General features: G+C 46.6%; 46 non-coding genes and 5 pseudogenes across 46 annotated transcripts; all 51 read right to left on the bottom strand.

Annotated features, from left to right (window-relative positions):
- Positions 1-187: 187 nt before the first annotated feature.
- LOC148798337 (5S ribosomal RNA) lies at positions 188-306 on the bottom strand. The gene has a single exon (XR_016072248.1). It is a non-coding gene; the product is annotated as a 5S ribosomal RNA (ribosomal RNA).
- Positions 307-660: 354 nt separating this feature from the next.
- Positions 661-779, bottom strand: LOC148798338 (5S ribosomal RNA). Its single transcript, XR_016072980.1, has one exon. It is a non-coding gene; the product is annotated as a 5S ribosomal RNA (ribosomal RNA).
- Positions 780-1134: 355 nt separating this feature from the next.
- LOC148798339 (5S ribosomal RNA) lies at positions 1135-1253 on the bottom strand. The gene has a single exon (XR_016075484.1). It is a non-coding gene; the product is annotated as a 5S ribosomal RNA (ribosomal RNA).
- Positions 1254-1607: 354 nt separating this feature from the next.
- On the bottom strand, positions 1608-1726 carry LOC148798340 (5S ribosomal RNA). Its single transcript, XR_016072734.1, has one exon. It is a non-coding gene; the product is annotated as a 5S ribosomal RNA (ribosomal RNA).
- A 355-nt stretch (positions 1727-2081) lies between these two features.
- Positions 2082-2200, bottom strand: LOC148798341 (5S ribosomal RNA). The gene has a single exon (XR_016075704.1). It is a non-coding gene; the product is annotated as a 5S ribosomal RNA (ribosomal RNA).
- Positions 2201-2555: 355 nt separating this feature from the next.
- LOC148798342 (5S ribosomal RNA) lies at positions 2556-2674 on the bottom strand (annotated as a pseudogene).
- Positions 2675-3028: 354 nt separating this feature from the next.
- On the bottom strand, positions 3029-3147 carry LOC148798343 (5S ribosomal RNA). The gene has a single exon (XR_016075418.1). It is a non-coding gene; the product is annotated as a 5S ribosomal RNA (ribosomal RNA).
- Positions 3148-3501: 354 nt separating this feature from the next.
- Positions 3502-3620, bottom strand: LOC148798344 (5S ribosomal RNA). Its single transcript, XR_016075546.1, has one exon. It is a non-coding gene; the product is annotated as a 5S ribosomal RNA (ribosomal RNA).
- A 355-nt stretch (positions 3621-3975) lies between these two features.
- LOC148798345 (5S ribosomal RNA) lies at positions 3976-4094 on the bottom strand. The gene has a single exon (XR_016074289.1). It is a non-coding gene; the product is annotated as a 5S ribosomal RNA (ribosomal RNA).
- Positions 4095-4449: 355 nt separating this feature from the next.
- On the bottom strand, positions 4450-4568 carry LOC148798346 (5S ribosomal RNA; annotated as a pseudogene).
- Positions 4569-4922: 354 nt separating this feature from the next.
- Positions 4923-5041, bottom strand: LOC148798347 (5S ribosomal RNA). Its single transcript, XR_016071828.1, has one exon. It is a non-coding gene; the product is annotated as a 5S ribosomal RNA (ribosomal RNA).
- A 354-nt stretch (positions 5042-5395) lies between these two features.
- On the bottom strand, positions 5396-5514 carry LOC148798348 (5S ribosomal RNA). Its single transcript, XR_016074452.1, has one exon. It is a non-coding gene; the product is annotated as a 5S ribosomal RNA (ribosomal RNA).
- A 355-nt stretch (positions 5515-5869) lies between these two features.
- LOC148798349 (5S ribosomal RNA) lies at positions 5870-5988 on the bottom strand (annotated as a pseudogene).
- A 354-nt stretch (positions 5989-6342) lies between these two features.
- LOC148798350 (5S ribosomal RNA) lies at positions 6343-6461 on the bottom strand. The gene has a single exon (XR_016072735.1). It is a non-coding gene; the product is annotated as a 5S ribosomal RNA (ribosomal RNA).
- Positions 6462-6816: 355 nt separating this feature from the next.
- On the bottom strand, positions 6817-6935 carry LOC148798351 (5S ribosomal RNA). Its single transcript, XR_016074290.1, has one exon. It is a non-coding gene; the product is annotated as a 5S ribosomal RNA (ribosomal RNA).
- Positions 6936-7290: 355 nt separating this feature from the next.
- Positions 7291-7409, bottom strand: LOC148798352 (5S ribosomal RNA). Its single transcript, XR_016069879.1, has one exon. It is a non-coding gene; the product is annotated as a 5S ribosomal RNA (ribosomal RNA).
- A 354-nt stretch (positions 7410-7763) lies between these two features.
- LOC148798353 (5S ribosomal RNA) lies at positions 7764-7882 on the bottom strand. Its single transcript, XR_016070378.1, has one exon. It is a non-coding gene; the product is annotated as a 5S ribosomal RNA (ribosomal RNA).
- Positions 7883-8238: 356 nt separating this feature from the next.
- On the bottom strand, positions 8239-8357 carry LOC148798354 (5S ribosomal RNA). Its single transcript, XR_016074291.1, has one exon. It is a non-coding gene; the product is annotated as a 5S ribosomal RNA (ribosomal RNA).
- Positions 8358-8711: 354 nt separating this feature from the next.
- Positions 8712-8830, bottom strand: LOC148798355 (5S ribosomal RNA). Its single transcript, XR_016069241.1, has one exon. It is a non-coding gene; the product is annotated as a 5S ribosomal RNA (ribosomal RNA).
- Positions 8831-9184: 354 nt separating this feature from the next.
- On the bottom strand, positions 9185-9303 carry LOC148798356 (5S ribosomal RNA). Its single transcript, XR_016071314.1, has one exon. It is a non-coding gene; the product is annotated as a 5S ribosomal RNA (ribosomal RNA).
- A 356-nt stretch (positions 9304-9659) lies between these two features.
- On the bottom strand, positions 9660-9778 carry LOC148798357 (5S ribosomal RNA). Its single transcript, XR_016074292.1, has one exon. It is a non-coding gene; the product is annotated as a 5S ribosomal RNA (ribosomal RNA).
- A 354-nt stretch (positions 9779-10132) lies between these two features.
- LOC148798358 (5S ribosomal RNA) lies at positions 10133-10251 on the bottom strand. The gene has a single exon (XR_016071829.1). It is a non-coding gene; the product is annotated as a 5S ribosomal RNA (ribosomal RNA).
- Positions 10252-10605: 354 nt separating this feature from the next.
- On the bottom strand, positions 10606-10724 carry LOC148798359 (5S ribosomal RNA). The gene has a single exon (XR_016074453.1). It is a non-coding gene; the product is annotated as a 5S ribosomal RNA (ribosomal RNA).
- Positions 10725-11079: 355 nt separating this feature from the next.
- On the bottom strand, positions 11080-11198 carry LOC148798360 (5S ribosomal RNA; annotated as a pseudogene).
- Positions 11199-11552: 354 nt separating this feature from the next.
- Positions 11553-11671, bottom strand: LOC148798361 (5S ribosomal RNA). The gene has a single exon (XR_016072736.1). It is a non-coding gene; the product is annotated as a 5S ribosomal RNA (ribosomal RNA).
- A 353-nt stretch (positions 11672-12024) lies between these two features.
- Positions 12025-12143, bottom strand: LOC148798362 (5S ribosomal RNA). The gene has a single exon (XR_016074293.1). It is a non-coding gene; the product is annotated as a 5S ribosomal RNA (ribosomal RNA).
- Positions 12144-12498: 355 nt separating this feature from the next.
- On the bottom strand, positions 12499-12617 carry LOC148798363 (5S ribosomal RNA). Its single transcript, XR_016069880.1, has one exon. It is a non-coding gene; the product is annotated as a 5S ribosomal RNA (ribosomal RNA).
- A 354-nt stretch (positions 12618-12971) lies between these two features.
- Positions 12972-13090, bottom strand: LOC148798364 (5S ribosomal RNA). Its single transcript, XR_016071166.1, has one exon. It is a non-coding gene; the product is annotated as a 5S ribosomal RNA (ribosomal RNA).
- Positions 13091-13446: 356 nt separating this feature from the next.
- LOC148798365 (5S ribosomal RNA) lies at positions 13447-13565 on the bottom strand. The gene has a single exon (XR_016074294.1). It is a non-coding gene; the product is annotated as a 5S ribosomal RNA (ribosomal RNA).
- A 354-nt stretch (positions 13566-13919) lies between these two features.
- On the bottom strand, positions 13920-14038 carry LOC148798366 (5S ribosomal RNA). Its single transcript, XR_016075429.1, has one exon. It is a non-coding gene; the product is annotated as a 5S ribosomal RNA (ribosomal RNA).
- A 354-nt stretch (positions 14039-14392) lies between these two features.
- Positions 14393-14511, bottom strand: LOC148798367 (5S ribosomal RNA). Its single transcript, XR_016071315.1, has one exon. It is a non-coding gene; the product is annotated as a 5S ribosomal RNA (ribosomal RNA).
- Positions 14512-14867: 356 nt separating this feature from the next.
- Positions 14868-14986, bottom strand: LOC148798368 (5S ribosomal RNA). Its single transcript, XR_016069328.1, has one exon. It is a non-coding gene; the product is annotated as a 5S ribosomal RNA (ribosomal RNA).
- Positions 14987-15340: 354 nt separating this feature from the next.
- LOC148798369 (5S ribosomal RNA) lies at positions 15341-15459 on the bottom strand. The gene has a single exon (XR_016071830.1). It is a non-coding gene; the product is annotated as a 5S ribosomal RNA (ribosomal RNA).
- A 354-nt stretch (positions 15460-15813) lies between these two features.
- Positions 15814-15932, bottom strand: LOC148798370 (5S ribosomal RNA). Its single transcript, XR_016074454.1, has one exon. It is a non-coding gene; the product is annotated as a 5S ribosomal RNA (ribosomal RNA).
- Positions 15933-16287: 355 nt separating this feature from the next.
- LOC148798371 (5S ribosomal RNA) lies at positions 16288-16406 on the bottom strand (annotated as a pseudogene).
- Positions 16407-16760: 354 nt separating this feature from the next.
- On the bottom strand, positions 16761-16879 carry LOC148798372 (5S ribosomal RNA). The gene has a single exon (XR_016072737.1). It is a non-coding gene; the product is annotated as a 5S ribosomal RNA (ribosomal RNA).
- Positions 16880-17232: 353 nt separating this feature from the next.
- On the bottom strand, positions 17233-17351 carry LOC148798373 (5S ribosomal RNA). Its single transcript, XR_016074295.1, has one exon. It is a non-coding gene; the product is annotated as a 5S ribosomal RNA (ribosomal RNA).
- Positions 17352-17706: 355 nt separating this feature from the next.
- On the bottom strand, positions 17707-17825 carry LOC148798374 (5S ribosomal RNA). The gene has a single exon (XR_016069882.1). It is a non-coding gene; the product is annotated as a 5S ribosomal RNA (ribosomal RNA).
- A 354-nt stretch (positions 17826-18179) lies between these two features.
- On the bottom strand, positions 18180-18298 carry LOC148798375 (5S ribosomal RNA). Its single transcript, XR_016071167.1, has one exon. It is a non-coding gene; the product is annotated as a 5S ribosomal RNA (ribosomal RNA).
- Positions 18299-18654: 356 nt separating this feature from the next.
- Positions 18655-18773, bottom strand: LOC148798376 (5S ribosomal RNA). The gene has a single exon (XR_016074296.1). It is a non-coding gene; the product is annotated as a 5S ribosomal RNA (ribosomal RNA).
- Positions 18774-19127: 354 nt separating this feature from the next.
- On the bottom strand, positions 19128-19246 carry LOC148798377 (5S ribosomal RNA). The gene has a single exon (XR_016075441.1). It is a non-coding gene; the product is annotated as a 5S ribosomal RNA (ribosomal RNA).
- A 354-nt stretch (positions 19247-19600) lies between these two features.
- LOC148798378 (5S ribosomal RNA) lies at positions 19601-19719 on the bottom strand. Its single transcript, XR_016075452.1, has one exon. It is a non-coding gene; the product is annotated as a 5S ribosomal RNA (ribosomal RNA).
- A 354-nt stretch (positions 19720-20073) lies between these two features.
- Positions 20074-20192, bottom strand: LOC148798379 (5S ribosomal RNA). The gene has a single exon (XR_016071316.1). It is a non-coding gene; the product is annotated as a 5S ribosomal RNA (ribosomal RNA).
- A 356-nt stretch (positions 20193-20548) lies between these two features.
- Positions 20549-20667, bottom strand: LOC148798380 (5S ribosomal RNA). The gene has a single exon (XR_016074297.1). It is a non-coding gene; the product is annotated as a 5S ribosomal RNA (ribosomal RNA).
- A 354-nt stretch (positions 20668-21021) lies between these two features.
- On the bottom strand, positions 21022-21140 carry LOC148798381 (5S ribosomal RNA). The gene has a single exon (XR_016071831.1). It is a non-coding gene; the product is annotated as a 5S ribosomal RNA (ribosomal RNA).
- A 354-nt stretch (positions 21141-21494) lies between these two features.
- LOC148798382 (5S ribosomal RNA) lies at positions 21495-21613 on the bottom strand. Its single transcript, XR_016075463.1, has one exon. It is a non-coding gene; the product is annotated as a 5S ribosomal RNA (ribosomal RNA).
- Positions 21614-21967: 354 nt separating this feature from the next.
- Positions 21968-22086, bottom strand: LOC148798383 (5S ribosomal RNA). The gene has a single exon (XR_016071188.1). It is a non-coding gene; the product is annotated as a 5S ribosomal RNA (ribosomal RNA).
- Positions 22087-22442: 356 nt separating this feature from the next.
- Positions 22443-22561, bottom strand: LOC148798384 (5S ribosomal RNA). The gene has a single exon (XR_016070442.1). It is a non-coding gene; the product is annotated as a 5S ribosomal RNA (ribosomal RNA).
- Positions 22562-22915: 354 nt separating this feature from the next.
- On the bottom strand, positions 22916-23034 carry LOC148798385 (5S ribosomal RNA). Its single transcript, XR_016072249.1, has one exon. It is a non-coding gene; the product is annotated as a 5S ribosomal RNA (ribosomal RNA).
- Positions 23035-23388: 354 nt separating this feature from the next.
- LOC148798386 (5S ribosomal RNA) lies at positions 23389-23507 on the bottom strand. Its single transcript, XR_016072981.1, has one exon. It is a non-coding gene; the product is annotated as a 5S ribosomal RNA (ribosomal RNA).
- A 355-nt stretch (positions 23508-23862) lies between these two features.
- On the bottom strand, positions 23863-23981 carry LOC148798387 (5S ribosomal RNA). Its single transcript, XR_016075486.1, has one exon. It is a non-coding gene; the product is annotated as a 5S ribosomal RNA (ribosomal RNA).
- Between the last annotated feature and the right edge of the window lie 347 nt (positions 23982-24328).

Raw genomic sequence — 24328 nt, forward strand, 5'->3', positions numbered from 1 at the left:
TGCCATACTATCGCGGGGCCCACAATGCATGACGAATGCCGAAAGCCCGGTTCTTGCATCGTTGACATTCAGTAATGACGATCGTGCCGCAAATGGTCCGAGTATCCGACGCATTGTTTCCAGTTGTCTCCCAGAAACAACAAATGGAATTTGCAAATACAAATCAAAATAAAATATTAATAAAATTGGGGTGCAACACGAGGACTTCCCAGGAGGTCACCCATCCTAGTACTACTCTCGCCCAAGCACGCTTAACTTCGGAGTTTGGATGGGATCCGGTGCATTAGTGCTGGTATGATCGCACCCGTTTAATTCATGCTCGCTTAGATCTTTATGCACTATCTTGCTCCCCTCCATTAATTGTTTTAGACTTGAAAAAACTGTGTATGCAGCCTTCCTCCCTTGGTAACCGTGCACAAGCTCTTACGTGAGCAGAGTGTTTGCTTTTTAGATCTGCCGCACCCCTGGATAGATGCAATACTATCGCGGGGCCCACAATGCACGACGAATGCCGAAAGCCCTGTTCTTGCATCGTTGCCATTCAGTAATGACGATCGTGCCGCAAATGGTCCGAGTATCCGACGCATTGTTTCCAGTTGTCTCCCAGAAACAACAAATGGAATTTGCAAATACAAATCAAAATAAAATATTAATAAAATTGGGGTGCAACACGAGGACTTCCCAGGAGGTCACCCTTCCTAGTACTACTCTCGCCCAAGCACGCTTAACTTCAGAGTTCGGATGAGATCCGGTGCATTAGTGCTGGTATGATCGCACCCGTTTAATTCATGCTCGCTTAGATCTTTGTGCACTATCTTGCTCCCCTCCATTAATTGTTTTAGACTTGAAAAAACTGTGTATGCAACCTTCCTCCCTTGGTAACCGTGCACAAGCTCCTACGTGAGCAGAGTGTTTGCTTTTCAGATCTGTCGCACCCCCGGATAGATGCAATACTATCGCGGGGCCCACAATGCACGACGAATGCCAAAAGCCCGGTTTTTGCACGGTTCTCATACAGTAATGACGATTGTGCCGCAAATGGTCCGAGTATCCGGCGCGTTGTTTGCGTTTGTCTCGCCGAAACGACAAATGGAATTTGCAAATACGATATCGAAATAAAATATTAATAAAATTGGGGTGCAACACGAGGCTTTCACAGGAGGTCACCCATCCTAGTACTACGCTCGCCCAAGCACACTTAACTTCGGAGTTCTGATGGGATCCGGTGCATTAGTGTTGGTATGATCGCACCCGTTTAATTCATGCTCGCTTAGATCTTTATGCACTATCTTGCTCCCCTCCATTAATTGTTTTAGATTTGAAAAAACTGTGTATGCAGCCTTCCTCCCTTGGTAACCGTGAACAAGCTCCTACGTGAGCAGAGTGTTTGCATTTCAGATCTGCCGCACCCCCGGATAGATGCAATACTATCGCGGGGCCCACAATGCATGACGAATGCCGAAAGCCCGGTTCTTGCATCGTTGCCATTCAGTAATGACGATCGTGCCGCAAATGGTCCGAGTATCCGACGCATTGTTTCCAGTTGTCTCCCAGAAACAACAAATGGAATTTGCAAATACAAATCAAAATAAAATATTAATAAAATTGGGGTGCAACACGAGGACTTCCCAGGAGGTCACCCATCCTAGTACTACTCTCGCCCAAGCACGCTTAACTTCGGAGTTCTGATTGGATCCGGTGCATTAGTGCTGGTATGATCGCACCCGTTTAATTCATGCTCGCTTAGTTCTTTATGACCTATCTTGCTCCCTTCCATTAATTGTTTTAGATTTGAAAAAAATGTGTATGCAGCCTTCTTCCCTTGGTAACCGTGCACAAGCTCCTACGTGAGCGGAGTGTTTGCTTTTCAGATCTGCCGCACCTCCGGATAGATGCAATACTATCGCGGGGCCCACAATGCACGACGAATGCCAAAAGCCCGGTTTTTTCACGGTTCCCATTCTGTAATGACAATCGTGCCGCAAATGGTCCGAGTATCCGGCGCGTTGTTTGCGTTTGTCTCGCCGAAACGACAAATGGAATTTGCAAATACGATATCGAAATAAAATATTAATAAAATTGGGGTGCAACACGAGGACTTCCCAGGAGGTCACCCATCCTAAGACTACTCCCGCCCATGCACACTTAACTTCGGAGTTCTGATGGGATCCGGTGCATTAGTGCTGGTATGATCGCACCCGTTTAATTCATGCTCGCTTAGATCTTTATGCACTATCTTGCTCCCCTCCATTAATTGTTTTAGACTTGAAAAAACTGTGTATGCAGCCTTCCTCCCTTGGTAACCATGCACAAGCTCCTACGTGAGCAGAGTGTTTGTTTTTCAGATCTGCCGCACCCCCGGATAGATGCAATACTATCGCGGGGCCCACAATGCACGATGAATGCCAAAAGCCCGGTTTTTGCACGGTTCCCATTCAGTAATGACGATCGTGCCGCAAATGGTCCGAGTATCCGGCGCGTTGTTTGAGTTTGTCTCGCCGACACGACAAATGGAATTTGCAAATACGATATCGAAATAAAATATTAATAAAATTGGGGTGAAACACAAGGACTTCCCAGGAGGTCACCCATCCTAATACTACTCTCGCCCAAGCACACTTAACTTCGGAGTTCTGATGGGATCCAGTGCATTAGTGCTGGTATGATCGCACCCGTTTAATTCATGCTCGCTTAGATCTTTATGCACTATTTTGCTCCCCTCCATTAATTGTTTTAGATTTGAAAAAACTGTGTATGCAGCCTTCCTCCCTTGGTAACCGTGCACAAGCTCCTACGTGAGCAGAGTGTTTGCATTTCAGATCTGCCGCACCCCCGGATAGATGCAATACTATCGCGGGGCCCACAATGCATGACGAATGCCGAAAGCCCGGTTCTTGCATCGTTGCCATTCAGTAATGACGATCGTGCCGCAAATGGTCCGAGTATCCGACGCATTGTTTCCAGTTGTCTCCCAGAAACAACAAATGGAATTTGCAAATACAAATCAAAATAAAATATTAATAAAATTGGGGTGCAACACGAGGACTTCCCAGGAGGTCACCCATCCTAGTACTACTCTCGCCCAAGCACGCTTAACTTCGGAGTTCTGATGGGATCCGGTGCATTAGTGCTGGTATGATCGCACCCGTTTAATTCATGCTCGCTTAGATCTTTGTGCACTATCTTGCTCCCCTCCATTAATTGTTTTAGACTTGAAAAAACTGTGTATGCAGCCTTCCTCCCTTGGTAACCGTGCACAAGCTCTTACGTGAGCAGAGTGTTTGCTTTTTAGAACTGCCGCACCCCCGGATAGATGCAATACTATCGCGGGGCCCACAATGCATGACGAATGCCGAAAGCCCGGTTCTTGCATCGTTGCCTTTCAGTAATGACGATCGTGCCGCAAATGGTCCGAGTATCCGACGCATTGTTTCCAGTTGTCTCCCAGAAACAACAAATGGAATTTGCAAATACAAATCAAAATAAAATATTAATAAAATTGGGGTGCAACACGAGGACTTCCCAGGAGGTCACCCATCCTAGTACTACTCTCGCCCAAGCACGCTTAACTTCGGAGTTCGGATGGGATCCGGTGCATTAGTGCTGGTATGATCGCACCCGTTTAATTCATGCTCGCTTAGATCTTTATGCACTATCTTGCTCCCCTCCATTAATTGTTTTAGACTTGAAAAAACTGTGTATGCAGCCTTCCTCCCTTGGTAACCGTGCACAAGCTCTTACGTGAGCAGAGTGTTTGCTTTTTAGATCTGCCGCACCCCCGGATAGATGCAATACTATCGCGGGGCCCACAATGCACGACGAATGCCAAAACCCCGGTTTTTTCACGGTTCCCATTCAGTAATGACAATCGTGCCGCAAATGGTCCAAGTATCCGGCGCGTTGTTTGCGTTTGTCTCGCCGAAACGACAAATGGAATTTGCAAATACGATATCGAAATAAAATATTAATAAAATTGGGGTGCAACACGAGGACTTCCCAGGAGGTCACCCATCCTAGGACTACTCCCGCCCATGCACACTTAACTTCGGAGTTCTGATGGGATCCGGTGCATTAGTGCTGGTATGATCGCACCCGTTTAATTCATGCTCGCTTAGATCTTTATGCACTATCTTGCTCCCCTCCATTAATTGTTTTAGACTTGAAAAAACTGTGTATGCAGCCTTCCTCCCTTGGTAACCGTGCACAAGCTCCTACGTGAGCAGAGTGTTTGCATTTCAGATCTGCCGCACCCCCGGATAGATGCAATACTATCGCGGGGCCCACAATGCACGACGAATGCCAAAAGCCCGGTTTTTGCACGGTTCCCATTCAGTAATGACGATCGTGCCGCAAATGGTCCGAGTATCCGGCGCGTTGTTTGAGTTTGTCTCGCCGACACGACAAATGGAATTTGCAAATACGATATCGAAATAAAATATTAATAAAATTGGGGTGAAACACAAGGACTTCCCAGGAGGTCACCCATCCTAATACTACTCTCGCCCAAGCACACTTAACTTCGGACTTCTGATGGGATCCGGTGCATTTGTGCTGGTATGATCGCACAAGTTTAATTCATGCTCGCTTAGATCTTTATGAACTATCTTGCTCCTTTCCATTAATTGTTTTAGATTTGAAAAAAATGTGTATGCAGCCTTCCTCCCTTGGTAACCGTGCACAAGCTCCTACGTGAGAAGAGTGTTTGCATTTCAGATCTGCCGCACCCCCGGATAGATGCAATACTATCGCGGGGCCCACAATGCATGACGAATGCCGAAAGCCCGGTTCTTGCATCGTTGCCATTCAGTAATGACGATCGTGCCGCAAATGGTCCGAGTATCCGACGCATTGTTTCCAGTTGTCTCCCAGAAACAACAAATGGAATTTGCAAATACAAATCAAAATAAAATATTAATAAAATTGGGGTGCAACACGAGGACTTCCCAGGAGGTCACCCATCCTAGTACTACTCTCGCCCAAGCACGCTTAACTTCGAAGTTCTGATGGGATCCGGTGCATTAGTGCTGGTATGATCGCACCCATTTAATTCATGCTCGCTTAGATCTTTATGCACTATCTTGCTCCCCTCCATTAATTGTTTTAGACTTGAAAAAACTGTGTATGCAGCCTTCCTCCCTTGGTAACCGTGCACAAGCTCTTACGTGAGCAGAGTGTTTGCTTTTTAGATCTGCCGCACCCCCGGATAGATGCAATACTATCGCGGGGCCCACAATGCATGACGAATGCCGAAAGCCCGGTTCTTGCATCGTTGCCATTCAGTAATGACGATCGTGCCGCAAATGGTCCGAGTATCCGACGAATTGTTTCCAGTTGTCTCCCAGAAACAACAAATGGAATTTGCAAATACAAATCAAAATAAAATATTAATAAAATTGGGGTGCAACACGAGGACTTCCCAGGAGGTCACCCTTCCTAGTACTACTCTCGCCCAAGCACGCTTAACTTCAGAGTTCTGATGAGATCCGGTGCATTAGTGCTGGTATGATCGCACCCGTTTAATTCATGCTCGCTTAGATCTTTGTGCACTATCTTGCTCCCCTCCATTAATTGTTTTAGACTTGAAAAAACTGTGTATGCAGCCTTCCTCCCTTGGTAACCGTGCACAAGCTCCTACGTGAGCAGAGTGTTTGCTTTTCAGATCTGTCGCACCCCCGGATAGATGCAATACTATCGCGGGGCCCACAATGCACGACGAATGCCAAAAGCCCGGTTTTTGCACGGTTCTCATACAGTAATGACGATTGTGCCGCAAATGGTCCGAGTATCCGGCGCGTTGTTTGCGTTTGTCTCGCCGAAACGACAAATGGAATTTGCAAATACGATATCGAAATAAAATATTAATAAAATTGGGGTGCAACACGAGGACTTCACAGGAGGTCACCCATCCTAGTACTACGCTCGCCCAAGCACACTTAACTTCGGATTTCTGATGGATTCCGGTGCATTAGTGTTGGTATGATCGCACCCGTTTAATTCATGCTCGCTTAGATCTTTATGCACTATCTTGCTCCCCTCCATTAATTGTTTTAGATTTGAAAAAACTGTGTATGCAGCCTTCCTCCCTTGGTAACCGTGAACAAGCTCCTACGTGAGCAGAGTGTTTGCATTTCAGATCTGCCGCACCCCCGGATAGATGCAATACTATCGCGGGGCCCACAATGCATGACGAATGCCGAAAGCCCGGTCTTTGCATCGTTGCCATTCAGTAATGACGATCGTGCCGCAAATGGTCCGAGTATCCGACGCATTGTTTCCAGTTGTCTCCCAGAAACAACAAATGGAATTTGCAAATACAAATCAAAATAAAATATTAATAAAATTGGGGTGCAACACGAGGACTTCCCAGGAGGTCACCCATCCTAGTACTACTCTCGCCCAAGCACGCTTAACTTCGGAGTTCTGATTGGATCCGGTGCATTAGTGCTGGTATGATCGCACCCGTTTAATTCATGCTCGCTTAGATCTTTATGACCTATCTTGCTCCCTTCCATTAATTGTTTTAGATTTGAAAAAAATGTGTATGCAGCCTTCTTCCCTTGGTAACCGTGCACAAGCTCCTACGTGAGCGGAGTGTTTGCTTTTCAGATCTGCCGCACCTCCGGATAGTTGCAATACTATCGCGGGGCCCACAATGCACGACGAATGCCAAAAGCCCGGTTTTTTCACGGTTCCCATTCAGTAATGACAATCGTGCCGCAAATGGTCCGAGTATCCGGCGCGTTGTTTGCGTTTGTCTCGCCGAAACGACAAATGGAATTTGCAAATACGATATCGAAATAAAATATTAATAAAATTGGGGTGCAACACGAGGACTTCCCAGGAGGTCACCCATCCTAGGACTACTCCCGCCCATGCACACTTAACTTCGGAGTTCTGATGGGATCCGGTGCATTAGTGCTGGTATGATCGCACCCGTTTAATTCATGCTCGCTTAGATCTTTATGCACTATCTTGCTCCCCTCCATTAATTGTTTTAGACTTGAAAAAACTGTGTATGCAGCCTTCCTCCCTTGGTAACCGTGCACAAGCTCCTACGTGAGCAGTGTGTTTGTTTTTCAGATCTGCCGCACCCCCGGATAGATGCAATACTATCGCGGGGCCCACAATGCACGATGAATGCCAAAAGCCCGGTTTTTGCACGGTTCCCATTCAGTAATGACGATCGTGCCGCTAATGGTCCGAGTATCCGGCGCGTTGTTTGAGTTTGTCTCGCCGACACGACAAATGGAATTTGCAAATACGATATCGAAATAAAATATTAATAAAATTGGGGTGAAACACAAGGACTTCCCAGGAGGTCACCCATCCTAATACTACTCTCGCCCAAGCACACTTAACTTCGGAGTTCTGATGGGATCCGGTGCATTAGTGCTGGTATGATCGCACCCGTTTAATTCATGCTCGCTTAGATCTTTATGCACTATCTTGCTCCCCTCCATTAATTGTTTTAGATTTGAAAAAACTGTGTATGCAGCCTTCCTCCCTTGGTAACCGTGCACAAGCTCCTACGTGAGCAGAGTGTTTGCATTTCAGATCTGCCGCACCCCCGGATAGATGCAATACTATCGCGGGGCCCACAATGCATGACGAATGCCGAAAGCCCGGTTCTTGCATCGTTGCCATTCAGTAATGACGATCGTGCCGCAAATGGTCCGAGTATCCGACGCATTGTTTCCAGTTGTCTCCCAGAAACAACAAATGGAATTTGCAAATACAAATCAAAATAAAATATTAATAAAATTGGGGTGCAACACGAGGACTTCCCAGGAGGTCACCCATCCTAGTACTACTCTCGCCCAAGCACGCTTAACTTCGGAGTTCTGATGGGATCCGGTGCATTAGTACTGGTATGATCTTACCCGTTTAATTCATGCTCGCTTAGATCTTTATGCACTATCTTGCTCCCCTCCATTAATTGTTTTAGACTTGAAAAAAACTGTGTATGCAGCCTTCCTCCCTTTGTAACCGTGCACAAGCTCTTACGTGAGCAGAGTGTTTGCTTTTTAGATCTGCCGCACCCCCGGATAGATGCAATACTATCGCGGGGCCCACAATGCACGACGAATGCCAAAAGCCCGGTTTTTTCACGGTTCCCATTCAGTAATGACAATCGTGCCGCAAGTGGTCCGAGTATCCGGCGCGTTGTTTGCGTTTGTCTCGCCGAAACGACAAATGGAATTTGCAAATACGATATCGAAATAAAATATTAATAAAATTGGGGTGCAACACGAGGACTTCCCAGGAGGTCACCCATCCTAGGACTACTCCCGCCCATGCACACTTAACTTCGGAGTTCTGATGGGATCCGGTGCATTAGTGCTGGTATGATCGCACCCGTTTAATTCATGCTCGCTTAGATCTTTATGCACTATCTTGCTCCCCTCCATTAATTGTTTTTGATTTGAAAAAACTGTGTATGCAGCCTTCCTCCCTTGGTAACCGTGCACAAGCTCCTACGTGAGCAGAGTGTTTGCATTTCAGATCTGCCGCACCCCCGGATAGATGCCATATTATCGCGGGGCCCACAATGCATGACGAATGCCGAAAGCCCGGTTCTTGCATCGTTGCCATTCAGTAATGACGATCGTGCCGCAAATGGTCCGAGTATTCGACGCATTGTTTCCAGTTGTCTCCCAGAAACAACAAATGGAATTTGCAAATACAAATCAAAATAAAATATTAATAAAATTGGGGTGCAACACGAGGACTTCCCAGGAGGTCACCCATCCTAGTACTACTCTCGCCCAGGCACGCTTAACTTCGGAGTTCTGATGGGATCCGGTGCATTAGTGCTGGTATGATCGCACCCGTTTAATTCATGCTCGCTTAGATCTTTATGCACTATCTTGCTCCCCTCCATTAATTGTTTTAGACTTGAAAAAACTGTGTATGCAGCCTTCCTCCCTTGGTAACCGTGCACAAGCTCTTACGTGAGCAGAGTGTTTGCTTTTTAGATCTGCCGCACCCCCGGATAGATGCAATACTATCGCGGGGCCCACAATGCATGACGAATGCCGAAAGCCCGGTTCTTGCATCGTTGCCATTCAGTAATGACGATCGTGCCGCAAATGGTCCGAGTATCCGACGCATTGTTTCCAGTTGTCTCCCAGAAACAACAAATGGAATTTGCAAATACAAATCAAAATAAAATATTAATAAAATTGGGGTGCAACACGAGGACTTCCCAAGAGGTCACCCATCCTAGTACTACTCTCGCCCAAGCACGCTTAACTTCGGAGTTCTGATGGGATCCGGTGCATTAGTACTGGTATGATCGCACCCGTTTAATTCATGCTCGCTTAGATCTTTATGCACTATCTTGCTCCCCTCCATTAATTGTTTTAGACTTGAAAAAAACTGTGTATGCAGCCTTCCTCCCTTGGTAACCGTGCACAAGCTCTTACGTGAGCAGAGTGTTTGCTTTTTAGATCTGCCGCACCCCCGGATAGATGCAATACTATCGCGGGGCCCACAATGCACGACGAATGCCAAAAGCCCGGTTTTTTCACGGTTCCCATTCAGTAATGACAATCGTGCCGCAAGTGGTCCGAGTATCCGGCGCGTTGTTTGCGTTTGTCTCGCCGAAACGACAAATGGAATTTGCAAATACGATATCGAAATAAAATATTAATAAAATTGGGGTGCAACACGAGGACTTCCCAGGAGGTCACCCATCCTAGGACTACTCCCGCCCATGCACACTTAACTTCGGAGTTCTGATGGGATCCGGTGCATTAGTGCTGGTATGATCGCACCCGTTTAATTCATGCTCGCTTAGATCTTTATGCACTATCTTGCTCCCCTCCATTAATTGTTTTCGATTTGAAAAAACTGTGTATGCAGCCTTCCTCCCTTGGTAACCGTGCACAAGCTCCTACGTGAGCAGAGTGTTTGCATTTCAGATCTGCCGCACCCCCGGATAGATGCCATACTATCGCGGGGCCCACAATGCATGACGAATGCCGAAAGCCCGGTTCTTGCATCGTTGACATTCAGTAATGACGATCGTGCCGCAAATGGTCCGAGTATCCGACGCATTGTTTCCAGTTGTCTCCCAGAAACAACAAATGGAATTTGCAAATACAAATCAAAATAAAATATTAATAAAATTGGGGTGCAACACGAGGACTTCCCAGGAGGTCACCCATCCTAGTACTACTCTCGCCCAAGCACGCTTAACTTCGAAGTTCTGATGGGATCCGGTGCATTAGTGCTGGTATGATCGCACCCGTTTAATTCATGCTCGCTTAGATCTTTATGCACTATCTTGCTCCCCTCCATTAATTGTTTTAGACTTGAAAAAACTGTGTATGCAGCCTTCCTCCCTTGGTAACCGTGCACAAGCTCTTACGTGAGCAGAGTGTTTGCTTTTTAGATCTGCCGCACCCCCGGATAGATGCAATACTATCGCGGGGCCCACAATGCATGACGAATGCCGAAATCCCGGTTCTTGCATCGTTGCCATTCAGTAATGACGATCGTGCCGCAAATGGTCCGAGTATCCGACGCATTGTTTCCAGTTGTCTCCCAGAAACAACAAATGGAATTTGCAAATACAAATCAAAATAAAATATTAATAAAATTGGGGTGCAACACGAGGACTTCCCAGGAGGTCACCCTTCCTAGTACTACTCTCGCCCAAGCACGCTTAACTTCAGAGTTCTGATGAGATCCGGTGCATTAGTGCTGGTATGATCGCACCCGTTTAATTCATGCTCGCTTAGATCTTTGTGCACTATCTTGCTCCCCTCCATTAATTGTTTTAGACTTGAAAAAACTGTGTATGCAGCCTTCCTCCCTTGGTAACCGTGCACAAGCTCCTACGTGAGCAGAGTGTTTGCTTTTCAGATCTGTCGCACCCCCGGATAGATGCAATACTATCGCGGGGCCCACAATGCACGACGAATGCCAAAAGCCCGGTTTTTGCACGGTTCTCATACAGTAATGACGATTGTGCCGCAAATGGTACGAGTATCCGGCGCGTTGTTTGCGTTTGTCTCGCCGAAACGACAAATGGAATTTGCAAATACGATATCGAAATAAAATATTAATAAAATTGGGGTGCAACACGAGGACTTCACAGGAGGTCACCCATCCTAGTACTACGCTCGCCCAAGCACACTTAACTTCGGAGTTCTGATGGATTCCGGTGCATTAGTGTTGGTATGATCGCACCCGTTTAATTCATGCTCGCTTAGATCTTTATGCACTATCTTGCTCCCCTCCATTAATTGTTTTAGATTTGAAAAAACTGTGTATGCAGCCTTCCTCCCTTGGTAACCGTGAACAAGCTCCTACGTGAGCAGAGTGTTTGCATTTCAGATCTGCCGCACCCCCGGATAGATGCAATACTATCGCGGGGCCCACAATGCATGACGAATGCCGAAAGCCCGGTCTTTGCATCGTTGCCATTCAGTAATGACGATCGTGCCGCAAATGGTCCGAGTATCCGACGCATTGTTTCCAGTTGTCTCCCAGAAACAACAAATGGAATTTGCAAATACAAATCAAAATAAAATATTAATAAAATTGGGGTGCAACACGAGGACTTCCCAGGAGGTCACCCATCCTAGTACTACTCTCGCCCAAGCACGCTTAACTTCGGAGTTCTGATTGGATCCGGTGCATTAGTGCTGGTATGATCGCACCCGTTTAATTCATGCTCGCTTAGATCTTTATGACCTATCTTGCTCCCTTCCATTAATTGTTTTAGATTTGAAAAAAATGTGTATGCAGCCTTCTTCCCTTGGTAACCGTGCACAAGCTCCTATGAGCGGAGTGTTTGCTTTTCAGATCTGCCGCACCTCCGGATAGATGCAATACTATCGCGGGGCCCACAATGCACGACGAATGCCAAAAGCCCGGTTTTTTCACGGTTCCCATTCAGTAATGACAATCGTGCCGCAAATGGTCCGAGTATCCGGCGCGTTGTTTGCGTTTGTCTCGCCGAAACGACAAATGGAATTTGCAAATACGATATCGAAATAAAATATTAATAAAATTGGGGTGCAACACGAGGACTTCCCAGGAGGTCACCCATCCTAGGACTACTCCCGCCCATGCACACTTAACTTCGGAGTTCTGATGGGATCCGGTGCATTAGTGCTGGTATGATCGCACCCGTTTAATTCATGCTCGCTTAGATCTTTATGCACTATCTTGCTCCCCTCCATTAATTGTTTTAGACTTGAAAAAACTGTGTATGCAGCCTTCCTCCCTTGGTAACCGTGCACAAGCTCCTACGTGAGCAGTGTGTTTGTTTTTCAGATCTGCCGCACCCCCGGATAGATGCAATACTATCGCGGGGCCCACAATGCACGATGAATGCCAAAAGCCCGGTTTTTGCACGGTTCCCATTCAGTAATGACGATCGTGCCGCTAATGGTCCGAGTATCCGGCGCGTTGTTTCAGTTTGTCTCGCCGACACGACAAATGGAATTTGCAAATACGATATCGAAATAAAATATTAATAAAATTGGGGTGAAACACAAGGACTTCCCAGGAGGTCACCCATCCTAATACTACTCTCGCCCAAGCACACTTAACTTCGGAGTTCTGATGGGATCCGGTGCATTAGTGCTGGTATGATCGCACCCGTTTAATTCATGCTCGCTTAGATCTTTATGCACTATCTTGCTCCCCTCCATTAATTGTTTTAGATTTGAAAAAACTGTGTATGCAGCCTTCCTCCCTTGGTAACCGTGCACAAGCTCCTACGTGAGCAGAGTGTTTGCATTTCAGATCTGCCGCACCCCCGGATAGATGCAATACTATCGCGGGGCCCACAATGCATGACGAATGCCGAAAGCCCGGTTCTTGCATCGTTGCCATTCAGTAATGACGATCGTGCCGCAAATGGTCCGAGTATCCGACGCATTGTTTCCAGTTGTCTCCCAGAAACAACAAATGGAATTTGCAAATACAAATCAAAATAAAATATTAATAAAATTGGGGTGCAACACGAGGACTTCCCAGGAGGTCACCCATCCTAGTACTACTCTCGCCCAAGCACGCTTAACTTCGGAGTTCTGATGGGATCCGGTGCATTAGTACTGGTATGATCGCACCCGTTTAATTCATGCTCGCTTAGATCTTTATGCACTATCTTGCTCCCCTCCATTAATTGTTTTAGACTTGAAAAAAACTGTGTATGCAGCCTTCCTCCCTTGGTAACCGTGCACAAGCTCTTACGTGAGCAGAGTGTTTGCTTTTTAGATCTGCCGCACCCCCGGATAGATGCAATACTATCGCGGGGCCCACAATGCACGACGAATGCCAAAAGCCCGGTTTTTTCACGGTTCCCATTCAGTAATGACAATCGTGCCGCAAGTGGTCCGAGTATCCGGCGCGTTGTTTGCGTTTGTCTCGCCGAAACGACAAATGGAATTTGCAAATACGATATCGAAATAAAATATTAATAAAATTGGGGTGCAACACGAGGACTTCCCAGGAGGTCACCCATCCTAGGACTACTCCCGCCCATGCACACTTAACTTCGGAGTTCTGATGGGATCCGGTGCATTAGTGCTGGTATGATCGCACCCGTTTAATTCATGCTCGCTTAGATCTTTATGCACTATCTTGCTCCCCTCCATTAATTGTTTTTGATTTGAAAAAACTGTGTATGCAGCCTTCCTCCCTTGGTAACCGTGCACAAGCTCCTACGTGAGCAGAGTGTTTGCATTTCAGATCTGCCGCACCCCCGGATAGATGCCATACTATCGCGGGGCCCACAATGCATGACGAATGCCGAAAGCCCGGTTCTTGCATCGTTGCCATTCAGTAATGACGATCGTGCCGCAAATGGTCCGAGTATTCGACGCATTGTTTCCAGTTGTCTCCCAGAAACAACAAATGGAATTTGCAAATACAAATCAAAATAAAATATTAATAAAATTGGGGTGCAACACGAGGACTTCCCAGGAGGTCACCCATCCTAGTACTACTCTCGCCCAAGCACGCTTAACTTCGGAGTTCTGATGGGATCCGGTGCATTAGTGCTGGTATGATCGCACCCGTTTAATTCATGCTCGCTTAGATCTTTATGCACTATCTTGCTCCCCTCCATTAATTGTTTTAGACTTGAAAAAACTGTGTATGCAGCCTTCCTCCCTTGGTAACCGTGCACAAGCTCTTACGTGAGCAGAGTGTTTGCTTTTTAGATCTGCCGCACCCCCGGATAGATGCAATACTATCGCGGGGCCCACAATGCATGACGAATGCCGAAAGCCCGGTTCTTGCATCGTTGCCATTCAGTAATGACGATCGTGCCGCAAATGGTCCGAGTATCCGACGCATTGTTTCCAGTTGTCTCCCAGAAACAACAAATGGAATTTGCAAATACAAATCAAAATAAAATATTAATAAAATTGGGGTGCAACACGAGGACTTCCCAAGAGGTCACCCATCCTAGTACTACTCTCGCCCAAGCACGCTTAACTTCGGAGTTCTGATGGGATCCGGTGCATTAGTACTGGTATGATCGCACCCGTTTAATTCATGCTCGCTTAGATCTTTATGCACTATCTTGCTCCCCTCCATTAATTGTTTTAGACTTGAAAAAAACTGTGTATGCAGCCTTCCTCCCTTGGTAACCGTGCACAAGCTCTTACGTGAGCAGAGTGTTTGCTTTTTAGATCTGCCGCACCCCCGGATAGATGCAATACTATCGCGGGGCCCACAATGCACGACGAATGCCAAAAGCCCGGTTTTTTCACGGTTCCCATTCAGTAATGACAATCGTGCCGCAAGTGGTCCGAGTATCCGGCGCGTTGTTTGCGTTTGTCTCGCCGAAACGACAAATGGAATTTGCAAATACGATATCGAAATAAAATATTAATAAAATTGGGGTGCAACACGAGGACTTCCCAGGAGGTCACCCATCCTAGGACTACTCCCGCCCATGCAAACTTAACTTCGGAGTTCTGATGGGATCCGGTGCATTAGTGCTGGTATGATCGCACCCGTTTAATTCATGCTCGCTTAGATCTTTATGCACTATCTTGCTCCCCTCCATTAATTGTTTTAGATTTGAAAAAACTGTGTATGCAGCCTTCCTCCCTTGGTAACCGTGCACAAGCTCCTACGTGAGCAGAGTGTTTGCATTTCAGATCTGCCGCACCCCCGGATAGATGCCATACTATCGCGGGGCCCACAATGCATGACGAATGCCGAAAGCCCGGTTCTTGCATCGTTGACATTCAGTAATGACGATCGTGCCGCAAATGGTCCGAGTATCCGACGCATTGTTTCCAGTTGTCTCCCAGAAACAACAAATGGAATTTGCAAATACAAATCAAAATAAAATATTAATAAAATTGGGGTGCAACACGAGGACTTCCCAGGAGGTCACCCATCCTAGTACTACTCTCGCCCAAGCACGCTTAACTTCGAAGTTCTGATGGGATCCGGTGCATTAGTGCTGGTATGATCGCACCCGTTTAATTCATGCTCGCTTAGATCTTTATGCACTATCTTGCTCCCCTCCATTAATTGTTTTAGACTTGAAAAAACTGTGTATGCAGCCTTCCTCCCTTGGTAACCGTGCACAAGCTCTTACGTGAGCAGAGTGTTTGCTTTTTAGATCTGCCGCACCCCCGGATAGATGCAATACTATCGCGGGGCCCACAATGCATGACGAATGCCGAAATCCCGGTTCTTGCATCGTTGCCATTCAGTAATGACGATCGTGCCGCAAATGGTCCGAGTATCCGACGCATTGTTTCCAGTTGTCTCCCAGAAACAACAAATGGAATTTGCAAATACAAATCAAAATAAAATATTAATAAAATTGGGGTGCAACACGAGGACTTCCCAGGAGGTCACCCTTCCTAGTACTACTCTCGCCCAAGCACGCTTAACTTCAGAGTTCTGATGAGATCCGGTGCATTAGTGCTGGTATGATCGCACCCGTTTAATTCATGCTCGCTTAGATCTTTGTGCACTATCTTGCTCCCCTCCATTAATTGTTTTAGACTTGAAAAAACTGTGTATGCAGCCTTCCTCCCTTGGTAACCGTGCACAAGCTCCTACGTGAGCAGAGTGTTTGCTTTTCAGATCTGTCGCACCCCCGGATAGATGCAATACTATCGTGGGGCCCACAATGCACGACGAATGCCAAAAGCCCGGTTTTTGCACGGTTCTCATACAGTAATGACGATTGTGCCGCAAATGGTACGAGTATCCGGCGCGTTGTTTGCGTTTGTCTCGCCGAAACGACAAATGGAATTTGCAAATACGATATCGAAATAAAATATTAATAAAATTGGGGTGCAACACGAGGACTTCACAGGAGGTCACCCATCCTAGTACTACGCTCGCCCAAGCACACTTAACTTCGGAGTTCTGATGGATTCCGGTGCATTAGTGTTGGTATGATCGCACCCGTTTAATTCATGCTCGCTTAGATCTTTATGCACTATCTTGCTCCCCTCCATTAATTGTTTTAGATTTGAAAAAACTGTGTATGCAGCCTTCCTCCCTTGGTAACCGTGAACAAGCTCCTACGTGAGCAGAGTGTTTGCATTTCAGATCTGCCGCACCCCCGGATAGATGCAATACTATCGCGGGGCCCACAATGCATGACGAATGCCGAAAGCCCGGTCTTTGCATCGTTGCCATTCAGTAATGACGATCGTGCCGCAAATGGTCCGAGTATCCGACGCATTGTTTCCAGTTGTCTCCCAGAAACAACAAATGGAATTTGCAAATACAAATCAAAATAAAATATTAATAAAATTGGGGTGCAACACGAGGACTTCCCAGGAGGTCACCCATCCTAGTACTACTCTCGCCCAAGCACGCTTAACTTCGGAGTTCTGATTGGATCCGGTGCATTAGTGCTGGTATGATCGCACCCGTTTAATTCATGCTCGCTTAGATCTTTATGACCTATCTTGCTCCCTTCCATTAATTGTTTTAGATTTGAAAAAAATGTGTATGCAGCCTTCTTCCCTTGGTAACCGTGCACAAGCTCCTATGAGCGGAGTGTTTGCTTTTCAGATCTGCCGCACCTCCGGATAGATGCAATACTATCGCGGGGCCCACAATGCACGACGAATGCCAAAAGCCCGGTTTTTTCACGGTTCCCATTCAGTAATGACAATCGTGCCGCAAATGGTCCGAGTATCCGGCGCGTTGTTTGCGTTTGTCTCGCCGAAACGACAAATGGAATTTGCAAATACGATATCGAAATAAAATATTAATAAAATTGGGGTGCAACACGAGGACTTCCCAGGAGGTCACCCATCCTAGGACTACTCCCGCCCATGCACACTTAACTTCGGAGTTCTGATGGGATCCGGTGCATTAGTGCTGGTATGATCGCACCCGTTTAATTCATGCTCGCTTAGATCTTTATGCACTATCTTGCTCCCCTCCATTAATTGTTTTAGACTTGAAAAAACTGTGTATGCAGCCTTCCTCCCTTGGTAACCGTGCACAAGCTCCTACGTGAGCAGTGTGTTTGTTTTTCAGATCTGCCGCACCCCCGGATAGATGCAATACTATCGCGGGGCCCACAATGCACGATGAATGCCAAAAGCCCGGTTTTTGCACGGTTCCCATTCAGTAATGACGATCGTGCCGCTAATGGTCCGAGTATCCGGCGCGTTGTTTGAGTTTGTCTCGCCGACACGACAAATGGAATTTGCAAATACGATATCGAAATAAAATATTAATAAAATTGGGGTGAAACACAAGGACTTCCCAGGAGGTCACCCATCCTAATACTACTCTCGCCCAAGCACACTTAACTTCGGAGTTCTGATGGGATCCGGTGCATTAGTGCTGGTATGATCGCACCCGTTTAATTCATGCTCGCTTAGATCTTTATGCACTATCTTGCTCCCCTCCATTAATTGTTTTAGATTTGAAAAAACTGTGTATGCAGCCTTCCTCCCTTGGTAACCGTGCACAAGCTCCTACGTGAGCAGAGTGTTTGCATTTCAGATCTGCCGCACCCCCGGATAGATGCAATACTATCGCGGGGCCCACAATGCATGACGAATGCCGAAAGCCCGGTTCTTGCATCGTTGCCATTCAGTAATGACGATCGTGCCGCAAATGGTCCGAGTATCCGACGCATTGTTTCCAGTTGTCTCCCAGAAACAACAAATGGAATTTGCAAATACAAATCAAAATAAAATATTAATAAAATTGGGGTGCAACACGAGGACTTCCCAGGAGGTCACCCATCCTAGTACTACTCTCGCCCAAGCACGCTTAACTTCGGAGTTCTGATGGGATCCGGTGCATTAGTACTGGTATGATCGCACCCGTTTAATTCATGCTCGCTTAGATCTTTATGCACTATCTTGCTCCCCTCCATTAATTGTTTTAGACTTGAAAAAAACTGTGTATGCAGCCTTCCTCCCTTGGTAACCGTGCACAAGCTCTTACGTGAGCAGAGTGTTTGCTTTTTAGATCTGCCGCACCCCCGGATAGATGCAATACTATCGCGGGGCCCACAATGCACGACGAATGCCAAAAGCCCGGTTTTTTCACGGTTCCCATTCAGTAATGACAATCGTGCCGCAAGTGGTCCGAGTATCTGGCGCGTTGTTTGCGTTTGTCTCGCCGAAACGACAAATGGAATTTGCAAATACGATATCGAAATAAAATATTAATAAAATTGGGGTGCAACACGAGGACTTCCCAGGAGGTCACCCATCCTAGGACTACTCCCGCCCATGCACACTTAACTTCGGAGTTCTGATGGGATCCGGTGCATTAGTGCTGGTATGATCGCACCCGTTTAATTCATGCTCGCTTAGATCTTTATGCACTATCTTGCTCCCCTCCATTAATTGTTTTTGATTTGAAAAAACTGTGTATGCAGCCTTCCTCCCTTGGTAACCGTGCACAAGCTCCTACGTGAGCAGAGTGTTTGCATTTCAGATCTGCCGCACCCCCGGATAGATGCCATACTATCGCGGGGCCCACAATGCATGACGAATGCCGAAAGCCCGGTTCTTGCATCGTTGACATTCAGTAATGACGATCGTGCCGCAAATGGTCCGAGTATCCGACGCATTGTTTCCAGTTGTCTCCCAGAAACAACAAATGGAATTTGCAAATACAAATCAAAATAAAATATTAATAAAATTGGGGTGCAACACGAGGACTTCCCAGGAGGTCACCCATCCTAGTACTACTCTCGCCCAAGCACGCTTAACTTCGGAGTTCTGATGGGATCCGGTGCATTAGTGCTGGTATGATCGCACCCGTTTAATTCATGCTCGCTTAGATCTTTATGCACTATCTTGCTCCCCTCCATTAATTGTTTTTGATTTGAAAAAACTGTGTATGCAGCCTTCCTCCCTTGGTAACCGTGCACAAGCTCCTACGTGAGCAGAGTGTTTGCATTTCAGATCTGCCGCACCCCCGGATAGATGCCATACTATCGCGGGGCCCACAATGCATGACGAATGCCGAAAGCCCGGTTCTTGCATCGTTGCCATTCAGTAATGACGATCGTGCCGCAAATGGTCCGAGTATTCGACGCATTGTTTCCAGTTGTCTCCCAGAAACAACAAATGGAATTTGCAAATACAAATCAAAATAAAATATTAATAAAATTGGGGTGCAACACGAGGACTTCCCAGGAGGTCACCCATCCTAGTACTACTCTCGCCCAAGCACGCTTAACTTCGGAGTTCTGATGGGATCCGGTGCATTAGTGCTGGTATGATCGCACCCGTTTAATTCATGCTCGCTTAGATCTTTATGCACTATCTTGCTCCCCTCCATTAATTGTTTTAGACTTGAAAAAACTGTGTATGCAGCCTTCCTCCCTTGGTAACCGTGCACAAGCTCTTACGTGAGCAGAGTGTTTGCTTTTTAGATCTGCCGCACCCCCGGATAGATGCAATACTATCGCGGGGCCCACAATGCATGACGAATGCCGAAAGCCCGGTTCTTGCATCGTTGCCATTCAGTAATGACGATCGTGCCGCAAATGGTCCGAGTATCCGACGCATTGTTTCCAGTTGTCTCCCAGAAACAACAAATGGAATTTGCAAATACAAATCAAAATAAAATATTAATAAAATTGGGGTGCAACACGAGGACTTCCCAAGAGGTCACCCATCCTAGTACTACTCTCGCCCAAGCACGCTTAACTTCGGAGTTCTGATGGGATCCGGTGCATTAGTACTGGTATGATCGCACCCGTTTAATTCATGCTCGCTTAGATCTTTATGCACTATCTTGCTCCCCTCCATTAATTGTTTTAGACTTGAAAAAAACTGTGTATGCAGCCTTCCTCCCTTGGTAACCGTGCACAAGCTCTTACGTGAGCAGAGTGTATGCTTTTTAGATCTGCCGCACCCCCGGATAGATGCAATACTATCGCGGGGCCCACAATGCACGACGAATGCCAAAAGCCCGGTTTTTTCACGGTTCCCATTCAGTAATGACAATCGTGCCGCAAGTGGTCCGAGTATCCGGCGCGTTGTTTGCGTTTGTCTCGCCGAAACGACAAATGGAATTTGCAAATACGATATCGAAATAAAATATTAATAAAATTGGGGTGCAACACGAGGACTTCCCAGGAGGTCACCCATCCTAGGACTACTCCCGCCCATGCACACTTAACTTCGGAGTTCTGATGGGATCCGGTGCATTAGTGCTGGTATGATCGCACCCGTTTAATTCATGCTCGCTTAGATCTTTATGCACTATCTTGCTCCCCTCCATTAATTGTTTTAGATTTGAAAAAACTGTGTATGCAGCCTTCCTCCCTTGGTAACCGTGCACAAGCTCCTACGTGAGCAGAGTGTTTGCATTTCAGATCTGCCGCACCCCCGGATAGATGCCATACTATCGCGGGGCCCACAATGCATGACGAATGCCGAAAGCCCGGTTCTTGCATCGTTGACATTCAGTAATGACGATCGTGCCGCAAATGGTCCGAGTATCCGACGCATTGTTTCCAGTTGTCTCCCAGAAACAACAAATGGAATTTGCAAATACAAATCAAAATAAAATATTAATAAAATTGGGGTGCAACACGAGGACTTCCCAGGAGGTCACCCATCCTAGTACTACTCTCGCCCAAGCACGCTTAACTTCGAAGTTCTGATGGGATCCGGTGCATTAGTGCTGGTATGATCGCACCCGTTTAATTCATGCTCGCTTAGATCTTTATGCACTATCTTGCTCCCCTCCATTAATTGTTTTAGACTTGAAAAAACTGTGTATGCAGCCTTCCTCCCTTGGTAACCGTGCACAAGCTCTTACGTGAGCAGAGTGTTTGCTTTTTAGATCTGCCGCACCCCCGGATAGATGCAATACTATCGCGGGGCCCACAATGCATGACGAATGCCGAAATCCCGGTTCTTGCATCGTTGCCATTCAGTAATGACGATCGTGCCGCAAATGGTCCGAGTATCCGACGCATTGTTTCCAGTTGTCTCCCAGAAACAACAAATGGAATTTGCAAATACAAATCAAAATAAAATATTAATAAAATTGGGGTGCAACACGAGGACTTCCCAGGAGGTCACCCATCCTAGTACTACTCTCGCCCAAGCACGCTTAACTTCGGAGTTCTGATGGGATCCGGTGCATTAGTGCTGGTATGATCGCACCCGTTTTATTCATGCTCGCTTAGATCTTTATGCACTATCTTGCTCCCCTCCATTAATTGTTTTAGACTTGAAAAAACTGTGTATGCAGCCTTCCTCCCTTGGTAACCGTGCACAAGCTCTTACGTGAGCAGAGTGTTTGCTTTTTAGATCTGCCGCACCCCCGGATAGATGCAATACTATCGCGGGGCCCACAATGCATGACGAATGCCGAAAGCCCGGTTCTTGCATCGTTGCCATTCAGTAATGACGATCGTGCCGCAAATGGTCCGAGTATCCGACGCATTGTTTCCAGTTGTCTCCCAGAAACAACAAATGGAATTTGCAAATACAAATCAAAATAAAATATTAATAAAATTAGGGTGCAACACGAGGACTTCCCAGGAGGTCACCCATCCTAGTACTACTCTCGCCCAAGCACGCTTAACTTCGGAGTTCTGATGGGATCCGGTGCATTAGTACTGGTATGATCGCACCCGTTTAATTCATGCTCGCTTAGATCTTTATGCACTATCTTGCTCCCCTCCATTAATTGTTTTAGACTTGAAAAAAACTGTGTATGCAGCCTTCCTCCCTTGGTAACCGTGCACAAGCTCTTACGTGAGCAGAGTGTTTGCTTTTTAGATCTGCCGCACCCCCGGATAGATGCAATACTATCGCGGGGCCCACAATGCACGACGAATGCCAAAAGCCCGGTTTTTTCACGGTTCCCATTCAGTAATGACAATCGTGCCGCAAGTGGTCTGAGTATCCGGCGCGTTGTTTGCGTTTGTCTCGCCGAAACGACAAATGGAATTTGCAAATACGATATCGAAATAAAATATTAATAAAATTGGGGTGCAACACGAGGACTTCCCAGGAGGTCACCGATCCTAGGACTACTCCCGCCCATGCACACTTAACTTCGGAGTTCTGATGGGATCCGGTGCATTAGTGCTGGTATGATCGCACCCGTTTAATTCATGCTCGCTTAGATCTTTATGCACTATCTTGCTCCCCTCCATTAATTGTTTTAGATTTGAAAAAACTGTGTATGCAGCCTTCCTCCCTTGGTAACCGTGCACAAGCTCCTACGTGAGCAGAGTGTTTGCATTTCAGATCTGCCGCACCCCCGGATAGATGCCATACTATCGCGGGGCCCACAATGCATGACGAATGCCGAAAGCCCGGTTCTTGCATCGTTGACATTCAGTAATGACGATCGTGCCGCAAATGGTCCGAGTATCCGACGCATTGTTTCCAGTTGTCTCCCAGAAACAACAAATGGAATTTGCAAATACAAATCAAAATAAAATATTAATAAAATTGGGGTGCAACACGAGGACTTCCCAGGAGGTCACCCATCCTAGTACTACTCTCGCCCAAGCACGCTTAACTTCGGAGTTTGGATGGGATCCGGTGCATTAGTGCTGGTATGATCGCACCCGTTTAATTCATGCTCGCTTAGATCTTTATGCACTATCTTGCTCCCCTCCATTAATTGTTTTAGACTTGAAAAAACTGTGTATGCAGCCTTCCTCCCTTGGTAACCGTGCACAAGCTCTTACGTGAGCAGAGTGTTTGCTTTTTAGATCTGCCGCACCCCCGGATAGATGCAATACTATCGCGGGGCCCACAATGCACGACGAATGCCGAAAGCCCTGTTCTTGCATCGTTGCCATTCAGTAATGACGATCGTGCCGCAAATGGTCCGAGTATCCGACGCATTGTTTCCAGTTGTCTCCCAGAAACAACAAATGGAATTTGCAAATACAAATCAAAATAAAATATTAATAAAATTGGGGTGCAACACGAGGACTTCCCAGGAGGTCACCCTTCCTAGTACTACTCTCGCCCAAGCACGCTTAACTTCAGAGTTCGGATGAGATCCGGTGCATTAGTGCTGGTATGATCGCACCCGTTTAATTCATGCTCGCTTAGATCTTTGTGCACTATCTTGCTCCCCTCCATTAATTGTTTTAGACTTGAAAAAACTGTGTATGCAACCTTCCTCCCTTGGTAACCGTGCACAAGCTCCTACGTGAGCAGAGTGTTTGCTTTTCAGATCTGTCGCACCCCCGGATAGATGCAATACTATCGCGGGGCCCACAATGCACGACGAATGCCAAAAGCCCGGTTTTTGCACGGTTCTCATACAGTAATGACGATTGTGCCGCAAATGGTCCGAGTATCCGGCGCGTTGTTTGCGTTTGTCTCGCCGAAACGACAAATGGAATTTGCAAATACGATATCGAAATAAAATATTAATAAAATTGGGGTGCAACACGAGGCTTTCACAGGAGGTCACCCATCCTAGTACTACGCTCGCCCAAGCACACTTAACTTCGGAGTTCTGATGGGATCCGGTGCATTAGTGTTGGTATGATCGCACCCGTTTAATTCATGCTCGCTTAGATCTTTATGCACTATCTTGCTCCCCTCCATTAATTGTTTTAGATTTGAAAAAACTGTGTATGCAGCCTTCCTCCCTTGGTAACCGTGAACAAGCTCCTACGTGAGCAGAGTGTTTGCATTTCAGATCTGCCGCACCCCCGGATAGATGCAATACTATCGCGGGGCCCACAATGCATGACGAATGCCGAAAGCCCGGTTCTTGCATCGTTGCCATTCAGTAATGACGATCGTGCCGCAAATGGTCCGAGTATCCGACGCATTGTTTCCAGTTGTCTCCCAGAAACAACAAATGGAATTTGCAAATACAAATCAAAATAAAATATTAA

Source organism: Nelumbo nucifera, chromosome 4 (genome assembly GCF_055504915.1).
Source record: "Nelumbo nucifera cultivar China Antique chromosome 4, China Antique-T2T, whole genome shotgun sequence".
NCBI classification, from domain to species: Eukaryota; Viridiplantae; Streptophyta; class Magnoliopsida; order Proteales; family Nelumbonaceae; genus Nelumbo; species Nelumbo nucifera.